The sequence below is a fragment of the Nylanderia fulva genome, unplaced genomic scaffold, assembly GCF_048542155.1.
Source record: "Nylanderia fulva isolate GAGA-0341 unplaced genomic scaffold, ASM4854215v1 Scaffold1, whole genome shotgun sequence".
Lineage (NCBI taxonomy): Eukaryota > Metazoa > Arthropoda > Insecta > Hymenoptera > Formicidae > Nylanderia > Nylanderia fulva.
In genome coordinates, this window is record NW_028189192.1 from 10,021,556 (window position 1) to 10,041,939 (window position 20,384).

General features: G+C 36.5%; 2 long non-coding RNA genes across 2 annotated transcripts in view; one reads left to right on the forward strand and one right to left on the reverse strand.

The window, feature by feature from the left end:
• Positions 1 to 20,384, reverse strand: part of LOC146725318 (uncharacterized) — a 164,385-nt gene that overhangs the window by 16,154 nt on the left and 127,847 nt on the right. The window contains exon 4 of the long non-coding RNA XR_014924470.1: positions 16,440 to 16,491. This is a non-coding gene — a long non-coding RNA (uncharacterized LOC146725318). The remainder of the gene's footprint in view (positions 1 to 16,439; positions 16,492 to 20,384) is intronic.
• LOC114942123 (uncharacterized) overlaps positions 18,569 to 20,384 on the forward strand; it is a 49,907-nt gene continuing 48,091 nt past the window's right edge. The window contains exon 1 of the long non-coding RNA XR_003821756.2: positions 18,569 to 18,606. This is a non-coding gene — a long non-coding RNA (uncharacterized LOC114942123). The remainder of the gene's footprint in view (positions 18,607 to 20,384) is intronic.

Here is a 20,384-nt window from a genome sequence, read left to right on the forward strand (position 1 = left end):
AAAAGTACCTAGTTTCTTCCCGCTTCGACTTTATCACGCTCTTTTTCGTCTCTCTGTCTCTCTCCCTCTATCTCGCCCTCTCTACCTTTCCGGCACGCTCTTACCTTCGATCGCCGGACGTTAATAGCCACCGCTAGCCTCGCCACTTCTTTCGCCGTCGCCGGATCGTAATTAAGAGCCGGGCAAAGATGGTGCGAACGAAGGACGAGAGACATTGCGCGCGCCTTAAGAAAAACTTTTTCTTCGGGTACAAAGAGCACGACGTGGTTTTGCGGTAAACCCGAGGCGGAGCATTTCGGGAATTTGCGCGACAATTCGCGTGCAAATATGACGAAACGTATTCGTTATAAGCGCTCGCGTATATTTTGAAACTTCATCGCGCGAATTCATATTCGTGGAAAAAACTTCATATTTTTGTGTCGCGTCGCAAGTGAAACGTCATGTCGCATTAAAAATGGAAAACTACGTATGCGGCATGACAATCGAGCTGGTCAATGCACTCCATGATATGGATTATTAATGAATGGATCTAATATATCGGTGTTCAGACGCGTCGCTCCAATTTTTGCAAAACATTTTACAACATATCTGTTGGAATTGAGAGTGTAGGTTATTGACTTTAGAAAATAATAAACATATATATATATAAGATGTACAATGCACACATACGCATAGACATACTCACTTGCAAATATCTCACTGAGGATAATGCATCATGCGATGTACTAAAAATTTCGCGTGTTAGATATGCATAATACATTTCATTACTTTGTGTCTTTCTTATTGTAAAAGTTTAAATATGAAGAAAAAAACAAGAGAGATCTGTCATAATAATTATGATTTGTATACTTATATAAAATATATATATTTAGGTATCACGTATTAAATCCTAGTTGACATTTTCTCGAGTTTAATTATTTATTTCTAGATAAATTAAGAGAGACAGATTTGCATTTACCAGAATAATAAATTTAGAAAATTTTAGTACATTGCACAATAAAAGAGCAAGAAAGAGAGAAAATAAATAGCAAACATCACTAGTATAAATTGACCATATATTATCCTAATTCACATGCATATTTAATAAAAAATTAAACCATGCATATATTAGCTATCAAATTTTTTGACACAATCAAATAGATAAAATAAGATATCAAACAAATTGCAGAGGCACAACATTATACAATGTACACTTACATCTCACATCGACTGTTTTGCCTATCTAATTTCATGTTATCGATGCAGATGTTTCCCACTATAACTTCCCCTCCTCGAGGTACATTTTTAGATCGTTCGTTTCATTCAACCGGAATTGGAATCGCGTATTCCGGGGGAAACAAACGAGATGGCTTGGTCGGAGGAATCGTTGGAGGGAAACGAAATAGAGAGATGGCAGTGGCGTCCTCGTTACGCGAAAACGAGGGCGAAAGCGTTTCGAGCATTGCGATTCGATTGAAAATTCTTTTGGGTCCTCGAGATGCTTGTGCGTCTCGGGATTGGTCGGCGCCAGTGGAAAGAAAGTTTTTCCCTAATGACCGAGCCGAAGTGGTAACCGTTAATTTGGACCAGGCCGACTACCCCCGTACAATCGTCTGCCCATCGTCCCTTCCTTCCTTTCCCCTTCATCACTCGCCCTGACCCCTTATCGTGCTCATAGGGTGACCCAGAAAAACAATAGCAGGCTAGCTCGAAAGCCGATCATCTTCGTAGAAGAATCAATATTCGCGGCAAAATTAATCGCATTTTATATAGTTATTTTCCCATTAAATAATACTTTGTGTAAAGAGGATCACAGATTATTATTAAATAAAAAATATTTCAAAACGTGCAACACAAAAGTGTCTAAAGTACATGTTTTGTTCGAGTCAACCGATGTATGCACTTCCATCGCTAGAAACCGTGTACAACTAATTCGTCCAATGCCATAAATACGCAATATACCATGTAATCGATATCGAGCGAGTTTATACGCGCCGGGGAAAAGCACAATTGGAAAGCTGTACGGCCGTTCGTTTGTAATTTACACGCGCGCGAGTGTCGGGGTAGGCAAACGGCGATTGCTTCTGACACGGTATATTTATACACGCGAGTATCCCAGTTGCATTCACTTATCATTACAGATCCGACTGATGAGCCAATAAGCGCAGCGCGCTTGGAAATGGTGTGTAATGGATACGAATCTCGGATTTACATTTCGCGCGATTGTTATATAGAACGAGATATGACACTAACAAGAAAGCCACAATATCTTCTCTTGTCTCTTAGGATCGACTCCATTATACCTATCTGTGATAGTATCTATCTTGCAGCGCTATTTATAAATAGAGGTCAATGGCGTAATATCTCGCAGGCGAGTAATCAGATTAAACATTGTACAATCTCATCTAATAATTCAGATTTTGATTTCTACTGATTTGGATATGTCACTAATAAAACACGAAAGCTAGTATTCATATCACAAATTTAAAAACAAATCTGGCTCGCTTGATTCTTAATTTTATATGTAACCTTAGCGTGTATTTCTCTCGCGTTATAATATAATATACTACCTAATAATCATCTAATCATGTTTAGCATCTAATACATAAAAAAACTATTCAAATCTTCTAATGTTTCGTAAATAAATCTAATAAAAGTTTCAAATTATCTTTGATAAAAACATTGATGTATTACATAAAGCAGTGCAATAATTGCACAATATACGTAAGCATTGCGCAAGTAATAAAAAAATGAAACGAAAAAAGAAGGGCCAAATCTTGAATTGCAATTCTCCCTCAAACCGAGTATCGTCTCGCTAAGAAGAGGCTAAGGATAGCCCGGGTCGAGGGTGATTTCTGGAACGGGATGGTGCGGTGGCGTCGGTGAAGAAAGCGGAGGAAGACGCGCAACTCGCGGATAGAAAAGCGAGAGGGAAAGAGAGAAAGAGAAGGAGAAGACGAAGAAGAGAGGCAGCCACCTTTCTCCGGGGGTGGCGCGCTCTCGCATTCTTTTTACCGAGCGAACCGCCGCCGGCGGAGGCAGCGAGAGCGTCGCCTATCGATTTTTACTTCTAATGAATTCGAGCTAAAAACCTCTCTCTCCCCTCGCATGCCCCCTCGCCTTCCCAACCGCGACCGCCACCCTCGTGCTTATGCCACGCCGCCACCCTCTGTTCCACGAACCACGCCAATCACTGTGCGGCATAATTACACCGCTGAGCCACGCGTGCGACTCTGGCGAAATCGTGTTTCTTAGCCTCCGTGCATTGCAGTAAAAAAGGGAAGAAATAAACAGAAAGGAGAGAGAAAGAAAAAGGGGGTGAAAGAGAGAGGATGATGGAATGGAGCCGGTGGTTAAAGGGCAAGAAAGGATGCCAGGGACGCGAGTATTACGGGTTAGGGCTAAGTCACTTAATTATTTCCTAGCGTCGATTTTAATGAATCTGATATTGCAAATTTGATCTGTTGAATTTCGTAATTTTCTGCTAGACTAATTGGATTGTAATGTTAATCAAGTTTTGTATTATAATATGACAAACTAAGGATTCGAGTCAATTATCGCGTCAAACTATTAAATATACAGAATATTCCCTGGTAATAATTATCCCATTCAACATGTGGAGATAGAGGGTTAAACCCAGTAAGAAAGTCTTCTCGCTTTGCGATTCTTTGCAATAATGAATGAGAAATTAATTTTAAAAAATCAGCGCCAGTACAAGTGCGCGACGAGAAGTGACAGTCTGTAATTATAATTAAGTTTAATTATGTATTATATGCCTAGCGACCATGTGACAGTGAGATATTTCTTCTCGTTCCGCGCTTACATTCGCGTGGATTGGCTAATCTTTTTTAATTTCTCCTTAATTATTGCGAAGATCGCAAAACGGACTTTTCGGTTTAATTTGTTCTATCTATGGATGAGAAAAATTCTCTGCGGAGAATATTCAATATTCTTTGTTTGGAATCAATGCGAAATATCTGAATGGTTCACGTTTTTAGCTACTTCGTCGGCCAATGAGGATATAAATAATTACATTCTGCGGGATACACGCGCGGTGAATCGCGTAATAAAGTCTGGAACTCCGAATCACATTTAGATTTGATTACTGAGTGACAGTCGAGAGTGTAATAGTTAAAAATAAAAAAAAAACTGAGCGCGTGCGTTAAAGGTTGTCGACTTGTGAAGTCGATATACATATGTATATCACATTCATTGTTACGGAATTAGCGGATGAAAACAGCGCCATTGGATCACATTATCGCGAGAAGAAGAGACAATCTTTTGATGAATCTAAATCCATGTTAGTCACTTCGCGTTTGACGCGATTCGTACATTAGAAATCACTTCGTGCGCGCGATATATACGTAAGTATGTGTCTATATATCTGTGTTCGCGAGGGAATGCACGCATACAACATATAGATACGCCTGTATGCATCGGCGCGGTTACCACGTTGATGCACCAAGCAGGAATAGATTGCAACTTGTTGCCAGATGTGCTGTGCAAATAATCGAAATCGGAACTTCCGCTGAGAGTCTCGCGGCTTTGATTGCCATGATTTTGCGATCGAAAGTTCCCATCCTTATATTAAAGCCTCTTTCATGCTAAATTTCTTTCTCCTTCTAACTGACTTCCTCTTCAACGTTTCAAAACAATTGCGTTTATTAATTATATAAGCTTGCGAGATATCAATCTTTGAATTTATCCGAATTGAAATATATTCTTTTTATATTAATTTTACATTTGGGAATTACTTTCCCTGCTCTGTTTATCTTTTGAGATATATTTATATTTTCTCTACATTATTTGAACAACATTTAAATATTCTTCAGACAATAAACAAAATTAATTTTATACAAAATTTCATGATCTGATTTTACTAATTGATTCTTATATCGTACTTATCTAATTGCAACTCTTATACGAATCTTACACCAGCACGAGACAACAGAAGCAATACAAAGTCCAACGAGGCACAACGAGGTTTCTAAATTGAATCAGGCGCGAATTCGAGAGTCGTAGAGTCACCGGGAATCGATCGGAGGGTCTTCGAGACCACCTCCATTTCCTCCCCCGACCGCGGCGCAAATTCTTGTCTAAGATTTTACGAGTGCCTCGGGGTGAGAATTGCGCATAATGCGCGAAACCGGTTCGGAAATCCATCCCTTTAGGAGCTGCTAACTCGGCCGTGTTACCGCGGCGCAATTATCGGCGAGACATCGAGATAGGCTATACGCGTATATATGTTACACATACACACACGCACACACAAACACACGGAACAGCGATGGCAACCCTCCTGGGACGAGGGAACGTTAATTGAAATGAAACCGTGCGAACGAAAAATTCTATGGGGCGAGTTTTATGCCGGTCCGTTTCTTCCTTCGTCGCGCCTGCCCTCGAGCCCTTCTTGTCTCATCTCTCGACTTTGCGTCAGTCGCGAATGACGGTAATTTTTCAAAAATCAGATCTCGACGTTAACTTTAGCTCTATCATTTTTTATATGGAAAGGCGCGAATCTCATTGATGCGTAAAGATTTGTAGAATTTCAGTAGCTAACAATCAGAAGATGATATAAACTATTTGTTTTCTGAAAGAGAGTTTATATATACAGAAATTTCCTTGGCATAGACATCTATTACACAGAAAAAATATAATTCCTAAAACACTTAGTCTTTTTACCTATATAATATGTATTTTTCTCTTACCTTTAATTTTGAAAATAGTTATCTGTCTTTGTTCACGTACCTCATTCTGCATAAATGATTCAAAAGATGAAATTGCACAAGTGTATCGTAATACTAGAAATTTTTATTTTTACTCTTATTGCATCTTCGACAATGAAAAACCACCGCTTGGAAGAAACGTGACGCGTAAGAAGAATCGAACGCGGAAGATCATTTTTATTTCCGATCATTAATCCAAATACTAATTAAAGACACAAGAGCAATCTGCAAACAAATTTCCGAGGTGCCACACCGATCGGAATCTCCGACATCGCGCATACCGCATATTGCGGGCAAGATCAACAATCTTATCTCAAGCGGTATCGATCGAGACGATCACGCGAGCCACCACTCGATGACACGAAGCGAAATGTTAACAACAAATTGCCGTTAACATATCGTGACGCGACGAACGATGTCGGTGGTGCTCACGGTACGCCCGCCGGTAATTATCGTAATTATTGCAATTAAACGTCGCGTCGCGCCAACTGTTAATTACGGTCGGGCTCTCAGTTTCTCGGAATGTTCCCGCCGTTTGTCGCATGAAACGAATCTACCACATACACATTGTTTACACGAGAAAAAGTGTTCGTGCAACGCGACACGTTCGCCATCCTCTAATGGTACGCTATAAATATAAAACTTTCGGGTGTATCACATAATATATATATATATATAAGTATATATGTAATATATATAGTATACATATATACTCATTCATACGCACATTTATATGTCACATGAGAGAGCTGAGGTGGCCTCGTTGTTTCGACGAGCAGCAATTTATGCCCGCACGCCGACGCACGTTCGTTACGACGGATATTGATTGATATCGAAGGCTTTAATTATAACATCAGAGCCGCGCGCGAGGTGGGATTTACGACCGACAATGTGTCGCGAGGATTTCCAAACTCTATTAATACACGTCATTGCTTGACTAACGCGCCGTTAACGTCGCTATAGTTAGGATCACATACTGTGATGTATGCATTATAAAGCTCTCACGATTGACGAATCGCTTGAACGATCACGCTGATCGATTCGTAAAAAAAAATCGTGAAACAGATTATTTTCATCTAGAAGAGAGATGCCCTTTAAGAAGAAAATACTGCTTAACTGGGTGACTTTGAATCGGTCCGCAAAATTTTTTGGAATTTTTGGAGAAATATTGAAGACTTTCTTCATCCTCATTCCTCATAATTTCTTTTCTTTTAAAATAAGTAATAATATATATAGTATAAATAAGTAATTCTCTTCTTTTATATCTGCTGTTAAAAAAAATTCTTTGATAAAAAAATGTGCTTCCGAGAAAAAAAACCACTATTAACACAGGAATCGAAACAAAGACTGCTGAAGTATTCGTCATCGATCGTCGATAAAAAGTATCGTATCGATGTTGCGATAAAGCGTCACAAATCTTACAATTTCGTTCGAGCCCGCACATCTTTCACGTACGAGATCAAATGTAACGTCGCGTCGACCGCGGCTAATCGGATTTTCTATAGCTCGACCGGAGTACAATGACAGCGATAATGGAATTAACGAAGGGTCAGCATTTAATTACACCGATGCATACTACACTCTTCTGCTCTTGATCTTATACTACGTACAATTTTTTTAACATGAAAAATTTTCTTTGCATCGGAGAAAAACCAGACTTTTAATCGCATTAGAAATATTTTTATCCACGATATATTTCGACGTACGATTTCAAATTTTCTCGAAAGAGATAGAAAAAAAAAAACAAAGACATAAATAACGAGACAGACACATGTGGCAGGCCGTAATTTTGTAAAGGGAAGACGACGGTTTTCTTTCTCTGGATAAAGAGGGGGAACGAAGAAGAAAGAAAGAGGGAGAGAGGAGCCGAGAGTATTCGTTAGGGCGCGTTTCCGACGGTTAACTTTTCGATTGCGGGTAGGATGCGACGGTGCCGTGTCGAGTGGAGACGATCGAAACCCAAGTCGAAATAACTCCATTTCAGGGAGGACGACGACGGATTACACGACGACGACCCCTTACCTTCCGGGAAGTGCCGATCGATAGACTCTCCCCGGCTCGACCTGGAGCACAGTTAGACACGCCGATCGAATTCGCTAATCGTCCAGTCTCGTTCACCATTGATCATTTTTTCCCGCGCGAGAAGGGCATACCGAGAGAGAAATCTCCTCTCCGGTCTGACTTCTCGTTTTCCTCTTGAGCTATTCAAACCGATTCCTTAGAAGATAATTAATTCTCCCGAGAAACGCGGTAATTGATTAACGGAAAAAATTTATGGCCAAATAAAAGTATGCGATTAAATTGATTAATCGACGAACTCGAGTCATTTATATGGAATATAAATGAAAAAAATTATATAAAATAATAGAAATGTGCGCATATTGTGATTTAAGTAACGCAGCTTCTAAATCTTATATATAATAGCAGAGAAAATATTTTTTATGTTGTTATAGAAAGCAATAAAAATATAATTATTTTTTTCTAAACGTATTAGGATGAAAATAAAAATATAAAATACAATGTCTGTTTCTCAAATATACAATACATACACACATACAATTTTCAGAGTACGCTTTGAGACTGATTTATACATATATTGTAATTTAATGCGCAATATTTTCGAGTAAAAATATTTCTTCAAAATCTGACAGAAACTGCGTAAATTTTTCGGACTATTTTGAAAATCGTGTTTTTTAGTAGAATTAGACGAAAATCAACATGTCGATTTATACATGTATATATACATATACCGGGTGTCCGGTGACTCGCGTTTTATATATACATTAATGGGAGATTCCTGAGGCGATTTGGAGATGATTTCTCCTCAGCGAAAATGATGAGAAAGGTCATCATTTTTTTAATGTTTCCAATTTTTAAAATCATGTATCTATGTAACTAAGCCTTAAATTAAAATTCTATTATAGTAAACTTTACCTGAAATTAATTAAAAACTGTAGTTTTGTTAATAATTTATTTTTACAAGGCTTAGTTTATAAAAAAGCTATTTTCAATCATTTATAACTCAAAAATTATTGGTGCCTGGACATTTTCGCTAAGGAAAAATCATCTTCAAATCGCCTCAGAAATCTCTCATTAACGTGTCAAACGCGAGTCACTGGACACCCTGTATGTATATATATATTAATTTTAACGAATTCGCGTCGCCTGTTATTATCTTACGGTTACGCGATCACGTGATGATTATATATATGTATATATGTATATATATATATATATATATACCATATATGTATGTATGCATATATATATATACATACATATATAATCATCACGTGATCGCGTAACCGTAAGATAATAACAGGCGGCGCGAGTTCGTTACAAATTAATGATCGACTTTGCGGAGATCGGGAAAGGAAAGAGAGGGAGAGGGAGAGGAAGAGGCGAGGGGACTTTAGGCTTATGGCAATGGGACCCCGTGATTTCGTAACTGATTTCACGGCGTAGCTGCCAGCTTTCTCGCACGCATGCATGCGTGAGTATGCAGGCTTCATTGTGACACATGCATCGATACTGGAACGGATTTTCACGTGGAATTTGCGTTCCTTTGTCTGTGTGACGTGAGAAACATTGTGTGAAGGGGCAAAACTCTGCACGGGGGCCTGATCGAACTGATCGAACCATTTCTAAGGGCCCTCCTGAACTCGATATTCCTGGTCCTTTATAGGGCCCACGAACCCAGGATGAATCGAACAGTTGCCACCTGCCAACCGATTTTTGCAATTGTCTTCAAAATGGTAACGAAATTGAGTTTAATAAACTGACTGCATTATTATCCTATTTGTACAATTATTTATTTAAAAATAATTACTTTTCCAATTTTGAATTATTATGACAAAAATATATATGTATCTCAATATGACGAAAATTTTTATTCTTTATAAAAGTAAGATAAGTTATTATAATTATAAAATAGAATTAAATTTGCTATTATTATAATGTTTATATATTTCTTTATTTATTAAAAAGTTAAAAATATCAGAATTTTATTATATGGTACAGAAATCCTTATTCATATAAAATTGTCGCATCTCATAATTATAAAATTCAATTAAATAATGTATTACTTATTGGAAAATAAACAATATTAAGAGACTGCTCTAATCTTGCAAACGTAAAGACGATATAAAATACGCTCTCTCTCCGATATAATCTATGTCGAATAGAGACGATGGGAGAAGTCGGAGAAAAGTAGAGAAACATCAGAGCGAGAGGTCAACGAGGGAAAGGGAAAGATGGGTTGGTTCGTCGTATAAAGAAAGGCTCGAATGGAAGGAAAAGAGAGATAAAGGAGAACCGTACAGAGCGACGGAAGGGGTGCCTCCTTGCGGATCAATCGATAGGGAAATATCGACATAGGGGTGAGGCGCGAAGGAGAGACGAACGGGGAAAGGGAGGGGGAGAGGGAGACGTGGAAAAAGAAGACGACTGAGAAAGATGAAGCATACGAAGAAACATAAAGAAGAAAAGAGAGAGAGAGAGAGAGCGAGACATCTCTCGGCGACAACGAGTGTCGGGGGAGGGTTAAGGGATGCATAAGGGATGGCATTACTTGAGAAAAGACGAACCGGGTAGGGTGTTCATCCCTCTCTCCCTCTCTTTTCCTTTGTTTGAATCGTCTCCATCGGAAACTCCTCACGTCTTTGAGGATGAAAACGAAAAATGTCGCGCTACCATCTTTGTGAATTTGCTTGATTGCATGGACTAACGCGTCGTTATAAAATATAATTAGAGGGCCACTCGCATTTTTTATTCAAGGGTGAACGAATTTCGATGATATCCGACGGAATAAATAAAAAGGAGAATTAAGTGTAACTAACTTCAATCGTTTTCTTCACGATGAGCGACATTTTTAGTGTGTAATCGAAGAAGATTTCATCTTGAGTCAATGGGTCATTGTCTTGTACTTCATAATTACATATTTTTTGTTATATAATAGTCGATACTTATCACTTATAACTGATGCGTTTTTAACGGTGTTGTTCTGCTCTGAATCAATTAATATGACAAAAAGCACGATTACACGAGCTATCTTGATAGTGGCAGAAAAAAACTGCTGCTGGAGAAACGAGAAGACGAAGACAGAGAAAGAGACTGTTCTTGAACGATCTTAAGTCGGACCTTCTTTAGACCTATTCCCAAGAGTCTCTTAATTCGAGGATCAACGTGTCCGTTTTAGAAGATCACGAGCGCGCGAAAGAAACTGTACACAGTTTTTACACAAATTTGTTTTTTTTTTTTTTTAGACGAAAGTATTTAATTTAGAGTAAGATGTAAATTGTAATTTAAATACAATAATAATTTTTTCTCAATATTCTAAAAGAAATGCAATCTCTATAATAGCAACCTACATAATAAAATAAGCTTTAAATATGTAAATCGACAGCAATCACAGAAAAATTATCCAACTGTAATTAATAAAGCAATAAGCATATATAGCTATTAATTCATGCTGAAAGCAATACTATCGAATCGTCATAACTGTTGTTTAAAAACAAGTTTTTAACAAGATTTACCAAATAGAAAATTCTATTCTCACACGCATAATATTCCAAAGACGTCAAAAATGTACATATTTTAAGAGATGTAATCTGAAAATCTTGACACACATTACCATAAGACTAATTTCACTGTAATTTTAAAAAAACAAGAGAAAATTCAAACAGAGTATAGTCGCGAAATAAAGGTGGAAAAAAGGCAAGCGGAAGAAATATGACGCTCCTCTCACGATGCGCGGGAATATATATGACTGATTGGTATAAAATCGCCGATATCGATTGAGGAGTTCTCACTTGGATGCGGCACGCCGCATCGTCTATGAGATGCATAGGTCAGGAACCTCGGAACCGTGGATTCATGCGAGCCGAGCCGCGAGCTTTGAAATGCAGTCGAACGACTCTCGATCTCGCGCGCCGTTATCATACCCATCCCAGGTTCAGCGGAATCATCGGCGCGGCAATCGGATGATCCCGCGAGCACGTACGCCGACGGATTTAAATTGCAAATTGATTTCGCTTCTTTGTAGTCAGCCACCTAGTGCGTGTACCACCTATCTCCGATACGTGACGCGGTAACCCGACACAAGTCTCACCGCACGCAGTTCTAGCGCGCGTGAACTCTTCCCGGAATTAGGTTCTAATCTCAAACGTGCCGGAGTTCTGGACAGGTGTATGGCGGGAAGAGTCGGAGACATTTCTTCCTCGAGGAAGAGATCATCGATCATGGCCAAATGTATGCATCGGTATTCATAATGATATCTCCATCTGAGAAAAGCGCGAGTCATCTCATGAATTTATATATCCTGGGAATTAATTAATTCCGAAAAGATCAGATATATAAATCTTAATTTGTTATTAAGAGCATGCAATTATATCTAATACGCGCGTGTTTCTGTTTCAAAAATAGAGCTAAGTATTACAGGAGACACTCTCTCTCTCTCTCTCTCTCTTTCACAAATAAATCTAGAAATATTCTGACCAACGAATATGTGTACACGTGTGATTATATCTTTGATCCAGAGGAAGAAAGCTCTTCTTTTTCTTTCATATTCAGGTTTTTATTTGCTTCGGAGAATAGACGCAATTTGATAACATCTCTTTCAAGCAATTGTATAAGCTCATGTTTATTCGATTATTCTACTCTTATGTTTATTCTCGTTACGAATTTCTGAATAAGTATTGGCAGGAAGAAAAGATGTGTGATAAGACGCGTACGTACATGTTATAAGTGATGTCTTATATTTATCTTATTGAGTATATGCGAATGTATTTTCGCAAACAGTCTTTTTTTCGTTGAATAATTTATTATAGCGTTGCGGAAAAATAATTTGATATCTATCGTGTATCGGAGAAATAAATTTGTACGGCTCATTAATTTACTTGCACAATCGACGACAAAAATTCTATTCTCATTTCTTTAATATAAATAATTTCTTTAAGCATTGATATTAATTTAACGGTTAAATATATTAAGAGAGTTTAAATTTACATGTAAAAGAATCGAGAAAAAAGGCTACATTGAATTTTTTCTAAAGAAAAATTAGTTCTATGTATGTTGGCCAAACAATTCATAAATAAAAGCAAAGTGAAACGAGAAGCATCGATGTATTCGCCTACAATATTGAATATAATTATAATAATTTAAATAATAAAAGATTTCCGTTACAGTCTCCCTTTTTTGATAAATCAAAAGATAAAAGAACCGAAGACAAAACGTGCACTTTTATGACGATCGAGTCTTACACGTTGCATATACGTTTAGACTTGAAGAATAGGAGTGAAGATTACATACACACTGTCGAAAAACCGGGTGGTCGGTCCCTCTGATACATATACATGTATCTTTTTTCGCAGCCACCCTCTCGCGGTCCTCTTTTTGTTTCCTTCTCACTCGTACTTTGATACGACGACGCGATATGCTTGCATGTATCATCGTTACACGCGATCTCGTATTCTCTTTCTCGCCCGTGCCACGAGAAAATCTTTAATGCGACGCTCAAAGGAAGGCAGTAAATTACAAAGTAACGAGATCCGACAAAGGAAGATTCTTAAACGTCATTACGCGGTGCCCCTCGTTTAACGCGCGGCGAGAAAAACGGATGCACGAAGGTGCAACTAAATTATTCCTCGTTCTATTTATCTGGAAATTTTGAAAGCGATATTTTATAGCGATAGTTATATATTTATTTCATTTATATCATCGTGATTGAACGAAACAGAGTCCTTATTTTAAGACACGTTTCTTCGTTGAACCAACCGACATGATCGCGTTACGTAATCGAGTTTCAATATATGAATATATACTTATCGCGGCGATGCTACGGCAATAAAGCACGCTGCGTCAATCATCATATAATAACAAGTAATTATGTAGCAATTAAATCTTTCGCACCGTCGCTGGTATCGCCGTAAGCTAGCCGCGTCGTTCATTCGTCGGCTACATTGTCTGCGTAGATAATATGCACATACAACTGATTTTAATTACAAATTTTAATCGCGTTTCTTGCTGCTCGCAACACAGATTGGCGTATTCACTTTATCGTGGAAACGTGACGTGTTGTTTCGGACTTTTTGCGCGGACGCGTCTACAGAAATAAATGTGACGACTGTCTTAGTAATTATCGTAATAGTTATGGCCGATCAACACGTTGAGCAAACTCGGATAATTGCAAATATGCTAATGTTTTACATTCGCACTTCTTTGTTCGAGTCTCATTTGACATTAATGCAACTTTTAAATCGCTGCGCGAGGATTTATTGTTATTCGTCTTTGATTCATCAAGTATTATGTAGTCTTATTTTCTACTGCGCGGCGGCATTAATTATTATTGTGATCTATTTTCTCAATTTATTCAAAGAACATGTTTTATCTCTTTTTTTTTTAATAATACTGATCCATTATTTAATTGTACACATTTTATTGTACTAAAATTTTTGTAGCATATATATATTCCCTAAAAAAAGAATTTCCTATAATAAAATTTTCGCAACATCTTCAACACGTGAATATTTATAGATCAAAAATGATAAATTTTTCTCGAAACAAAATTAAGTAAAAATCGATCTCGTAGCACGACTGGCACGCGTATCGTCGCCGCATGATTATCTGTCGTAAGTGTCTCCTTACCGCATCTTCGAGTTTAATCTGCACGGACGTTTCGCAGAAGTCCATCGCAAAAATCGCGATGGTCAGCCCATTTACTGTCGCCTACGACGGATCGTGTCGGGATTCAGCTTTGGTCGGGGTTATATCGAAGGTCCGCCTAACGCGATCTAACAATGAAACCTCGAGAAAAACGATCCTTGTCGAAGGGGACGCGGGCAGGAGGGTGTACCGATGGGTTTCTTCGCGCGGCGCTTAACGACAATTTCGATCGTTTACGACTTTAATAATTTAGGCGCGGCTCTGCTCGCGAGGCTCGACACGTTTTTGGTCGTAAACCGTGCGACTAAATCCGTATTTATGGGGAGGAGGAGGCAGTCACGGCCTATCTTCTTCCTCCCTCTCGTCTTCTTCGCCCCTCTCGTTCCCTCTACACTCGTTACGGCGCAGAAACCGAAGGGAAACCACCGTCCGAAGTCGAATCGACCAAAAAGGTCCGAGGTGGCTCGGAACTGACCCTCTCTCGCGCGACTGATCGATCCGAGCTTGTCGCACGAAAAATCGCCGCTCGGTTTATATTTTTGCGCGCATATACATTCCCGGAGATGATTTGCATTCATTAATCAGCACGCGAGTCATTAATCAAATCCGCGAGTTGCGCAACGTGTCGATTATCAGCAATCGCCGCTCAGTATCGATGCGAGTACGTGATTGGTCCTTAATTAATTTGTCCCTCGACGCGATCTGTGTTTAGTCGCGACAATGTGTCGCGTCAATAATGCCATCAATCGACACACACACGCACACACACATATATACATACATATATAAAATTGAGTTTTGCGAATAGCGATCTATGTAAATGATTAAATATCGTAGAGTGCAAGTGCGCGGATCAATACGCAAAAGGTATACGTCAAACTGTTCTGTGACTCTATTAATTATTTCTCAATCTATACTTTGTCAACGCAAGTGCGTTGACATCGATTTAAAGCTGCAAATGCACATATCCGAACTGGTCAATAATTAGAAAAAAATCAAGTCTACTCGATAATCATACGGTCAGAATTTTATAATCACGTTTACATTTACGAGAGCTAAGATTCGTCAATTTAAATTCATCGAACGAATTATATACGTACATAGTTCAGCGATTATTCCAATATTTGTTTAAATGGAAATTTAATCTGCAGCATCCGTATAATTTACGGAGCTTGATAAATATTTTTATACACTATGAAATAATTATTAAAAATATCTATTTAAAACTAGCGATATAGCAGATAGTACTTCTTAGCTAGTTGTAAGTTCATAAATTCATCATGAAAAATCAAATTTCAACGTAAATGTTTTATATCTGCCCCCCTCATACCGTGTTTATCGGCATTATATCAATATCTACATAATCAAAACAAAATCATTATCTGATAAATGCAATTCATCAAGGCAAGGAGATATGTATCTCGTATGTGGAAATATTTTTAAAGATAAAAAGAGGCCAATATGTGGTATGTGTGTTTGGTTTCATATCAAATATTTTAGTTATATATCAAGAATATAATTGTATGTCTATCTATAATCTATATTTAATTGGACGAAAAAATTATTTTATAGTAATAAATCAATCAATTTAAAAACAAAATTAATTTATAAAAGAATATAAGAAATTAAATAATATTAGTTTAAATTTACTACAAAAAATATATTTCTATAATAATTATAATAAAATTTTTAAAGTTAGTGTTTTTATATCGACCGATATCTTTTTCATCGATAAAACAAGATATCTAGTTCTGCTTGATGGTGCATGCATCAAATATAGATCAACTCTCCGATAGGAGAGCGAAGGATGTAGAACTTATAAAATACAGAATCTAATGAAGTAATCATTCATGTTTGCGTTAATGAACAATTATTATTACATATTATATATTGGTAGCGCATCCGCTACCTGAAGTTCGTGTTATATATATATATACAATATATAATTAGCTGAGAAGAGATGGAAAGAATTTTTTTTTTTTTTACAAGCAATATTTTACTTGTGATCTCGCAGTTCTGTCTGCGTGAGCGTGATTTTTATATTTGTACAATACTTGAATTTGCAAGACTTACCGAGGACGCAGACAATAGAACTCATCTACGCTCCTGCGAACTTTCTTACGTCCTGCAACAAAGAAATAAAATCGATGATTAGCACGTGCACCAACATAGATAAACATTGAAATATAACAAATTCGTAAACGTTAATGTTTATATCACACAAATGTGAATTGGAAGACTATTCTCTGTTCTAGAAAACCAGAAAAATGGCTAAATTTAAAAATAGTATATACATTCAATGTTTAAATATAATAAGATATATTCGAGAATTTTAAATCATTTAATAACTATCAAATAGTTTATTCAAAGCAATAGGGAAATTAAAATTTTAATTTATTTTGATATCGTGATATTTACAGGAGATAGTGATTTCTTTATACTTGTTGATCGAATATATGTATCTCGCATTCTGCGCTTTAAAGAACGCTTTGTAATTTGTCATATGTGATTTATTATCATTTATTATTACTAAATTAAATTAAAGAGCAGAATTAATATATTGCATGCTGTTTCAAATAATTCAAATAACAGAAAATAATATTGTACATATGTACAATACATGTATATGTAGAATACATATGCGTGAATATAATGTACGAATTAAATAAAAATAATGAAAAATTATATATCTATGCACTGTCGGATTTTCGTCAACAAAACCTTCCCGAGGGTACACTTTAACATTGGTGTGGGAGGGTTAGTACCTGGAAGGTGTAGTCTCAAGGGGAAGCTAAGGGATAATTTGCGTAATTTGATTGGTTTATTTAATTAAAATAAATGAGAATTAAAGAAAGAATCACATAAAATTGATAAATCTATAAATCTGTAAATCTGTTTCTATTTATAGAAATATTTAAATATCTTTTCAAAATATCTAAAATTAGAATCCATTAAATATTCACGTATTATTATATGCATCAAATATAAAAGTCAATGCATACAATAATAAGTTTTGAAAATATTAATTATTTTGAACGTTGCTACAATTTGTATTTTACATTTCTGTTACAGATCGAAACACAGCATTGTTGTGTAGTAAATGCTCAATGAAAGCACGCTATGCTCCGACAAGCGGTTCGGCCCGAATCGGCTAGAGTTCTATCGATTGCCCGATAAAAGTAAGATTGTCATCGTTTGATTCCATCTAAAGACACATATGTTTTATTTTGATAAGCTGGCTAGGGCAACTTAGCACGATTCCTGCGATATCATAACATCTATAAGTCGCTATGATATCATAACAAATCGTACTTAAGCGAGTTCGAGTCACCTGAGATTCGAATATGTTCTGAAACAGAATCGAGGTGAATTCCATTCATGTCAATTTGCCGAGCAAAGTATCGTGCATCCGTTTTTATTGTAAATTCGTATCGGATTAAAAATGTCATGCATTCAAGTGCGGGAGTGCCGTGAAAAGTATCGCGCGTAATAAACTGAATGAAATTTTCGCGAGTGAATCAACGGACCCGGATGATTCTGACGAGAAAAGGAGGAGGCCTGAGAGGCATCGGGCGTCAGCGAGGCAACTCCGAGGTAATTTATTTTTATATTATTGCAGTTGTGTATTAACGCGCGTGACTTAAATTATATATGATTGATTGGTTTATTTAATGAATTTGAATAAGAGAGAGTTAAAGAAAAAATCATTTATATAACATTTATAAATTTGTAAAAGTTTCTAATCATAGAAATAACTAAATATCTAAATATTTTCAAGAAAGTTTATATAAGGTATCTATTAGATAGTGTTTATTTAGGGAGAGAAAAAAAATAATTTGATGGAAGGTACTGTGATAAATAAGGAATATGTGATGGGCTAGCAGGGTAAACAAAGTTTTGTATATAATAGGTATGAGGGTAGTGATAAATAAATAAAAAGAAGTTAACATAGGCAAGTGTGAAAAAATGTGTGTGATAAGTTGAGTTATGTAAACTAAATTTATCTTGGTGATAAGCTGAAATAAATCTCTATAAATATATCTATCTATCTAAATACCTTTTAAAAATATCTAAAATTAGAACCTATTAAATATTTTCTTATTATTATATGCATCGAATATAAAAGTCAATGCATACAATAATTTTTGAAAATATTAATTATTTTTAACGTTGCTACAATTTGTATTTTACATTTCTGTTACAGATCAACACAATTAAATCTGCTGTTGCGCATCGATCGGTGAGTGAGAAACTTTTATTTTATAATAAAAAACACAAAGTACATATAAGTGTATCCTAATTTTTTGTTTTCTTGAACTTTTAACTGTTGCAAATTTAAATACTTTTTTATGTACTTAGCGGTTTTTTTATATTTTTGAATTATTGTTTCAATTAGTGTATTATAATATATAATACATCTTTAAAAAAACTTTAATTTAAATTATTAGTTATCTAAATCTTCTGTCTAATTCTTGCTAAGAAAAAATAATGCGTGCGTGTCCGAGAACATCTAATCACAAAACAATAATTAATCAAACTGACAATAGCGCTTCGAGTTGCGTAAAGAATCACAATGCGCATCGCGAGACAAAATACAAAACGTGTACAAAGCGGGTCCCGTTTCTAATCGTCCCCTCATATACGTATACAGAAAGAGAAATGTGCGGCAAGCCCCTTTAGTGGTTCCTTAAACCCGAAGACGCAACAAAGACCGGCAGAAACAATGAACCGTCTTAATCAGCATAATTTCCATCTTTCGTGAGCGTTGAGAAAATCGTCGTCGGTACTGGGAAAAAGAAAGAAAGAGAAGGGAAGCACGGGGACGCGAGTTAGAAGTGTGACATGCTGCCAGCATAATTACAGTGGCATTAATTAATTGTTAGCATAACAATGCTAATAGCGGGGTCAGCTGCAGGGATATAGCACGCAAAGAGGAAGGGACGATCCCGTAGGACCCCGAACCTTCATAAATTTACATGTCCTTTGCCGCGAGAATCATTTTTTATAACCGTTAAGAGAAGGCGCGAGAAGGAAGAGAAAAGGAAAAAAGAGAACAGAAGAAAGAGAGAGGAAATCATATATATATATATATATATATATATAAGAAGTTCGCGGACCTACAGCAACTCAACGGCACATTAACGAAACGGGTCCCCATGGTGTTGTCCATAATAACCATCGATGTCCCTCTTTAAGGCAAGGTACCTTCGAGGTCCGACCTCGTTATCCGCCGCGATCAGGATATTTTTAAAGTTTTACGGTCCTGATTGTAATTCTCATTCCTTTAGGATATATAATCCTTCATCAATATGTATAACGCAAGTATTCGTGCAAATCCATCAAATTATTTATCAAGCTGAGATTTCGAGTGTGCGTCGTAATTAAAAATTTAGATATTGTATATTTATATAATATATTTTTAATAAATAAATTATATATCACTATGTATGCATAGATCTCACAAATAATTTTCTCAGAAACGTGGAAATTTTGGCAGAAAATTTGTCTTTCTATCACAGAAACAAAATTAATATTTTCCTAAAATACAATATCAGATTGCATTTTCATTAAAATTCATTAAGAACGTAATATAAATTTTTGTTTCTATTTTAATTTTTCTTTTCATGTATACTTAGTTTTAAAATATTATTATTATACAATCATGCACAGAATAGGAGCGGATGTTTTCGAAAGAATTTAGAAAGAGATAAAAATATATACCTTTGAAGTATTATTAATTTAGAAAAACAGTTAAAATAATAAATGTCATGTTTTCTCGAAGAGATAAGAGGAGCGCGTGACACACAAATATAGAGCCGGAAAATGTAGAAAAATGACATTTTGTAGCGATAAAAAAATATTTTTAACGTAATTTGTAAGCTAGACAAAATCTATCAGATTTAATTTTAGACGACGAAGAAATTCGGTCTATTTTTCGATGTAATAAATGCGATTTGCTCAGTTGCCAGTTGTTTTAGTTACGGCAGACGGCTATTTTCATCGATATGATTTCCTGCG